The sequence below is a fragment of the Drosophila kikkawai genome, unplaced genomic scaffold (assembly GCF_030179895.1).
Source record: "Drosophila kikkawai strain 14028-0561.14 unplaced genomic scaffold, DkikHiC1v2 scaffold_131, whole genome shotgun sequence".
NCBI lineage: Eukaryota > Metazoa > Arthropoda > Insecta > Diptera > Drosophilidae > Drosophila > Drosophila kikkawai.
Window position 1 is genome coordinate 91,181 of NW_027222462.1, and position 7,552 is coordinate 98,732.

The window sequence follows — 7,552 nt, forward strand, 5'->3', positions numbered from 1 at the left end:
TACATGTCTAATACATTTGCATACTCAATTGTAAATTTGTAAACAAAAAGTTCACAACTCAGATAATAATGCATATATCCACTTTAGAATTTATATTTATATTAGTTTTTACACGGCTAATACATTTGCATACTCAATTGTAAATTTGTAAACAAAAAGTTCACATCTCAGCTATAATGCATGTATCCACGGCAGAATTTATATTTAAATTAGTTCTTACAATGCTAATACATTTGCATACTCAATTGTAAATTTGTAAACAAAAAGTTCACAACTCAGCTAATAATGATTGTATCCACGGCAGAATTTGTACTTATATTAGTTTTTACACGGCTTATACATTTGCATACTCAATTGTAAATTTTTAAACAAAAAGTTCACAACTCAGCTAATAATGCCTGAATCCACTTCAGAATTTATATTTATATTAGTTTTTACACGTCTAATACATTTGAATACTCAATTGTAAATTTGTAAACAAAAAGTTCACATCTCAGTCAACATATATCCACGGCAGAATTTATATTTAAATTAGTTCTTACAATGCTAATACATTTGCATACTCAATTGTAAATTTGTGAACAAAAAGTTCACAACTCAGCTAATAATGCATGTATCGACGGCAGAATTTTTACTTATATTAGTTTTTACACGGCTTATACATTTGCATACTCAATTGTAAATTTTTAAACAAAAAGTTCACAACTCAGATAATAATGCATATATCCACTTCAGAATTTATATTTAAATTAGTTCTTACAATGCTAATACATTTGCATACTCAATTCTAAATTTGTAAACAAAAAGTTCACAACTCAGATAATAATGCATATATCCACGGCAGAATTTATATTTAAATTAGTTCTTACAATGCTAATACATTTGCATACTCAATTGTAAATTTGTAAACAAAAAGTTCACAACTCGGCTAATAATGCCTGAATCCACTTCAGAATTTATATTTATACTAGTAAGCCCGGCGAACTCCGTTACGCCACCTTCGGCAAATTATCCGTTTAATTGAGGTGCTCTTTGGTAAACCATATTTTTTTAGATGCGTTGTGGTTAATGGAATTATCTAGGGACCAAATAGCCTCTGGGATGCTAAAATCACCAAGAACTACTAATTATGTGGTCCCTACCCGAAATTCTTTTTGAGACCAACTGAATAGCGGAAATATGGTTTCAATAAATAGGAAGTTCCGACAATGGAGGAATATAGTCCGATCTAGCTTTAAAAACTTCGGAGCTCAGAATCTCCGGCTTTAACCAGGTTTCTGTAAACACAACACTTGGGAAGCAAATGTGACACTATTATAGTACAATTTAGGAAGCTTACTGCGTAAGCCTCTAGCATTCTGATAGGAGATACCAAGGAAGCTTGTTAGTTCTTTGGGACGGAATTGGAAGACGTTGAAGGCGCATTGGTCAAATCGGGCCTAGGAAGAGTAATTCCAACTGTCCTTTTTTTCTCTTTCTTTGCTTCGAATTCATTGACAATCACATGCTTTTGTCAGTTTTGGACAGAGCATAGTTTGTCAAAGAATTCCTCAGGAACATATATTTTGAAAGATGAAACTGTCTCGTTGGTGGTATTACCATAAGGGGTTTTTTCAAGGCAGGCTGATTATCTGCCTTACCAATTTCGGCCGGTAGTCCGGGCCTGACACCCTGGTAGGGATCTGGGGCTTTGAGAGGACAACTGTTGGGACCCTCCAGTAGACAAAACGGATATGGGCAACACCGGGGGCACGGTCTCACCCGCGACACCTTCGGATAACGAATCTTTTCTAGCACTCTATCTCAGGATTCTTGACATTTGTCCTGAGGTCGATGGTTACCGTTGCTGTTAGGAGCCTGCCACGCTGGTTGGGATCCTCTTAGATGCTGCACACCAGTTGATCTTCGTATGCTCACGCGTTGTCTCAATCGGGCATTTTCCCTTACTACATTTCGTCTCTCCTCGCTTAAGTTCTGTGAACACACTTGTTGCTGGCATGCATGCCTTGTGCGGAGACCGATGTTCAAACGTCGTGCTCTAGGCATTTTGAACTATAGGCAAAGTGGTTAATTTAACCTCAAATCCAAAAAATTTTCACAGTTCAACTTACCAGCTTAAAGACAAAAGCTGGTTTCCAATTGAAATGTTAGGAAACGAATAACTTTTTTTTTTTTGCAAAACCATGGAAATCGGTTGATGCGTTCTGGAGTTATGTATATGATATGGGCCTATAGGCAGAGTGGTTAATTTAACCTCAAATCCGCATAATTTACACTGTTCAACTTACCACCTTTTCTGTTGCAATTATTCTTGAAAAATTCCGAAGAAGAGGACACTAAGCTTGCCTCAAATGCTACAAATTCCCAAGGCTCAGATGCACCATTTGTTTTACTAAACCATTCGAAAGTGCCCAATAAGTTAATTAAAATCGGGGACAAAGACAGGCCGGCAATAGCTGAGAATATTTCCACCGCTGGTCCCGATTGGATAGTAATTCTATCCTATCCGGGAAATTCTGGTCTTGATCAAGGACTATAGGCAGAGCGGTTAATTTAACCTCTAATCCACATAATTTATACATTACACTCACCACCTTTTCTGTTGCAATTATTCTTGAAAAAGACGCTGAAATATATGAGGAAGAAGAAGAGGACACTAAGCTTCCCTGAAAAGCACCAAATTCCCAAGGCTCAGATGCACAATTTGTATTAGTAAGCCATTCGAAAGTGCCCAATATTAAATTTATTAAAATCGGGGACGAAGACAGTCCGGCAATAGCTGAGAATGAATAACTTATTTTTTTACTGATTCTTCACAATTTCACAAAATTAGTTTTGTTTTGTTTTGTTTCATAAAATAAACTGAGTAGAGAATTACGGCATGCTATGTATCAGTGATGGCCTTTATGCAAAAACGACTTTCCCGATTTTCTGTTGCAATTTTTCCTGAATTTTCTTTACTGCTTATATAACGAATTCCAAGACCTTTCCAACGAATGCAAAACCGTGGAAATCGGTTCATGCGTGGTGTTCCCTGAATGTTGCACCGCACATTCAGCTGATCCACCATCGACGAAATGAAATATATTTGCAGAAATTGATGCGGTTCCTCTGTTGTTGGCACCAATGAACCATGCAAATGATATATTTGTCCTTGTATCTGTAATTGCAAACAATCATTTGTTGAAAAATCGTGTGATGGTGTAGTCCGTAGAGTATATGTTGTTATTATGTTGCAATTCTTTGTGTTTTGTGTAAGTGATTGTAACTTTTACCTTGCAAGTCGGCATGAAGCCGCCTTCTCGAATGATATTAGCTCCAAAGGAAGTCATGCGAAAGCAGTTATTGTATTCAAGGATGTGTTGAAGAAAATGGCTGGAATCTGGATCACTTCCATCGAACAATGCTTTTATTGGCTGTGGTGGTGTAAGTAATGGATCCAGTTTGACTTTTCCACTTGCGCAGCACAATCCAGCAGTTTCTCTTTTAAACTTTAACGCATTGCAATATCGGCATATAGTCGTCATATGTAGGTCCAATATCTAATTTTCTATCATCTCTGTAGTTCGCAGAAGGATCATATTGAAATGCCAAGCGATTGTATGATGCCAATGATCTTCGTGTGCTCACGCGTCGTCTTAATCGGTCATATTCTCTTCTTGGATTTCGTCTTTCCTCGCTTAAGTTCTGTGAATACCCTTGTTGCTGGATTGCATGCCTTCTGCGGAGAAAGATGTTCACACGTCGTGCTCTAGGCATTTTGAACTATAGGCAGAGCGGTTAATCCACATAATTTACACAGTTCAACTTACCACCCTAAATACAAATGCTGGTTTCCAATTGCACTGATATGAAACGAATAACTTATTTTACTCAAAATTGAACACAATTTCGATTTGTCATAAAATAAACTGAGTGGAGAATTATGGCATGCTATGTGTCAGTGTTGGCGCTTTATGCAAAAATGATTTTCCCGCTTTCTGTTGCAATTTTTCCTGAATTTTCTTTACTGCAAAAAATCACAAATTCCGAGACCTTTCCAACGAATGCAAAACCGTGGAAATCGGTTCGTGCGTTCTGGAGTTATTTGCTCCGCGCAGAAAACTCGACTTATTTTTATATAATAGATTAGTTTTTACACGTCTAATACATTTGCATACTCAATTGTAAATTTGTAAACAAAAAGTTCACAACTCAGATAATAATGCATATATCCACTTTAGAATTTATATTTAAATTAGTTCTTACAATGCTAATACATTTGCATACTCAATTGTAAATTTGTAAACAAAAAGTTCACAACTCAGATAATAATGCATATATCCACGGCAGAATTTATATTTAAATTAGTTCTTACAATGCTAATACATTTGCATACTCAATTGTAAATTTGTAAACAAAAAGTTCACAACTCCGCTAATAATGCATGTATCCACGGCCGAATTTGTACTTATATTAGTTTTTAGAAGGCTAATACATTTGCATACTCAATTGTAAATTTGTAAACAAAAAGTTCACAACTCCGCTAATAATGTCTGTATCCACTTCAGAATATGTATTTATACTAGTTTTACACGGCTAATACATTTGCATACTCAATTGTAAATTTGAAAACAAAAAGTTCACAACTCAGCTATAATGCATGTATCCACGGCAGAATTTATATTTAAATTAGTTCTTACAATGCTAATTTTGCATACTCAATTGTAAATTTGTAAACAAAAAGTTCACAACTCCGCTAATAATGCATGTATCCACGGCAGAATTTGTACTTATATTAGTTTTTAGAAGGCTAATACATTTGCACACTTAATTGTAAATTTGTAATTTTTTTTTTTTGTTTTTTGTAAACAAAAAGTTCACATCTCAGCTAATAATGCATGTCTCCACGGCAGAATTTATATTTAAATTAGTTCTTACAATGCTAATACATTTGCATACTCAATTGTAAATTTGTAAACAAAAAGTTCACAACTCAACTAATAATGCATGTATCGACGGCAGAATTTGTACTTATATTAGTTTTTACACGGCTTATACATTTGCATACTCAATTGTAAATTTGTAAACAAAAAGTTCACAACTCAGCTAATAATGCCTGAATCCACTTCAGAATTTATATTTATATTAGTTTTTACACGTCTAATACATTTGCATACTCAATTGTAAATTTGTAAACAAAAAGTTCACAACTCAGCTAATAATGCCTGAATCCACTTCAGAATTTATATTTATATTAGTTTTTACACGTCTAATACATTTGCATACTCAATTGTAAATTTGTAAACAAAAAGTTCACAACTCAGATAATAATGCATATATCCACTTTAGAATTTATATTTAAACTAGTAAGCCAGGCGAACTCCGTTACGCCACCTTCGGCAAATTATCCGTTTAATTGAAGTGTTCTTTGGTAAACCACATTTTTTGTGATGTATTGTGGTTAATTGAATTATCTAGGGACCAAATAGCCCCTGGGATGTTAAAATCACCAAGAACTACAAACTAAGTGGTCCCTATCCGAAAGTCTTTTAGAGACCAACTGAATAGCGGAAAGATGGTTTCAATAAATAGGAAGTTCTCACAATGGAGGAAAGATGAAACGTTGGTGGTATTGCCATAAGGGGTTTTTTCAAGGTAAGCTAATTATCCGCCTTACCAATTTCGACCGGTAGTCCGGGCCTGACACCCTGGTAGGGAACTGGGGCTCTGAGAGGACAACTGTTGGGACCCTCCAGTGGACAAAACGGATATGGGCAACACCGGGGCACGGTCTCACCCGCGACACCTTCGGATAACGAATCTTTTCTAGCACTCTATCTCAGGATTCTTGAAATTTGTCCTGAGGTCGATGGCTATGTCGAGGAAGGCTGATGTTAAGAGCCTGCCACGCTGGTTGGGATCCTCTTAGATGCCGCACACCAGTTGATCTTCGTGTGCCCACGCGTTGTCTCAATCGGGTATTTTCCCTTACTACATTTCGTCTCTCCTCGCTTAAGTTCTGTGAATACACTTGTTGCTGGCTTGCATGCCTTGTGCGGAGACCGATGTTCAAACGTCGTGCTCTAGGCATTTTTAACTATAGGCAAAGTGGTTAATTTACCCTCAATTTCACATAATTTACACAGTCCAACTTACCACCTTAAAGACAAAAGCTGGTTTCCAATTGAAATGTTTGGAAATGAATAACTTTTTTTTTTTTGCAAAACCGTGAAAATCGGTTGGTGCATTCTGGAGTTATGTATATGATCTGGGTCTATAGGCAGAGTGGTTAATTTAAGCTCAAATCCGCATAATTTACACAGTTCAACTTACCACCTTTTCTGTTGCAATTATTCTTGAAAAATTCCGAAGAAGAGGACACTAAGCTTGCCTCAAATGCTACAAATTCCCAAGGCTCAGATGCACCATTTGTTTTACTAAACCATTCGAAAGTGCCCAATAAGTTAATTAAAATCGGTGACAAAGACAGGCCGGCAATAGCTGAGAATATTTCCACCGCTGGTCCCGATTGGATAGTAATTCTATCCTATCCGGGAAATTCTGGTCTTGATCAAGGACTATAGGCAGAGCGGTTAATTTAACCTCTAATCCACATAATTTATACATTACACTCACCACCTTTTCTGTTGCAATTATTCTTGAAAAAGACGCTGAAATATATGAGGAAGAAGAAGAGGACACTAAGCTTCCCTGAAAAGCACCAAATTCCCAAGGCTCAGATGCACAATTTGTATTAGTAAGCCATTCGAAAGTGCCCAATATTAAATTTATTAAAATCGGGGACGAAGACAGTCCGGCAATAGCTGAGAATGAATAACTTATTTTTTTACTGATTCTTCACAATTTCACAAAATTAGTTTTGTTTTGTTTTGTTTCATAAAATAAACTGAGTAGAGAATTACGGCATGCTATGTATCAGTGATGGCCTTTATGCAAAAACGACTTTCCCGATTTTCTGTTGCAATTTTTCCTGAATTTTCTTTACTGCTTATATAACGAATTCCAAGACCTTTCCAACGAATGCAAAACCGTGGAAATCGGTTCATGCGTGGTGTTCCCTGAATGTTGCACCGCACATTCAGCTGATCCACCATCGACGAAATGAAATATATTTGCAGAAATTGATGCGGTTCCTCTGTTGTTGGCACCAATGAACCATGCAAATGATATATTTGTCCTAGTATCTGTAATTGCAAACAATCATTTGTTGAAGAATCGTGTGATGGTGTAGTCCGTAGAGTATATTGTGACGATGTCACAACACCCTATGTTTGTAAATACTGTACATATTAGTTAAGGTTATAGTTAAGTTAGTAATTAGTATAGGGAAATAAGGTAGGATAAGCCATATCACACACCCACACACAGAACTGTACATTTAAGCGGGCATGAAGCCCAAAGTTAATTTGCCCAGGAAGGGCCAAATTAGATTTAGGCCGCAACGCACAGGCGTATACATTTTGTCAACACGGACTGTAGCGACCGCGCTGAAGCCATTTCCCCTCTCCGCTGCCGACGCGAACAGCGGCAGAGGCAGCGACATTTCCCC

At 36.7% G+C, this 7,552-nt stretch overlaps 2 long non-coding RNA genes across 3 annotated transcripts; both read right to left on the minus strand.

Moving 5' to 3' along the window:
• Nucleotides 1-1,340: 1,340 nt before the first annotated feature.
• On the minus strand, nucleotides 1,341-4,039 carry LOC138929319 (uncharacterized). Of its 2 annotated transcripts, XR_011445721.1 has the most exons (6): nucleotides 3,813-4,037; nucleotides 3,276-3,751; nucleotides 2,592-3,160; nucleotides 2,289-2,533; nucleotides 2,112-2,229; nucleotides 1,353-2,052 (listed from the first exon to the last, which is right to left on the minus strand). It is a non-coding gene; the product is annotated as an uncharacterized lncRNA (long non-coding RNA). The 2 variants fall into 2 exon arrangements; XR_011445720.1 differs by having other exon boundaries at nucleotides 1,341-2,052; nucleotides 3,276-4,039.
• A 1,191-nt stretch (nucleotides 4,040-5,230) lies between these two features.
• Nucleotides 5,231-7,174, minus strand: LOC138929326 (uncharacterized). Its single transcript, XR_011445723.1, has 4 exons — nucleotides 6,619-7,174; nucleotides 6,316-6,560; nucleotides 6,139-6,256; nucleotides 5,231-6,079 (listed from the first exon to the last, which is right to left on the minus strand). It is a non-coding gene; the product is annotated as an uncharacterized lncRNA (long non-coding RNA).
• Between the last annotated feature and the right edge of the window lie 378 nt (nucleotides 7,175-7,552).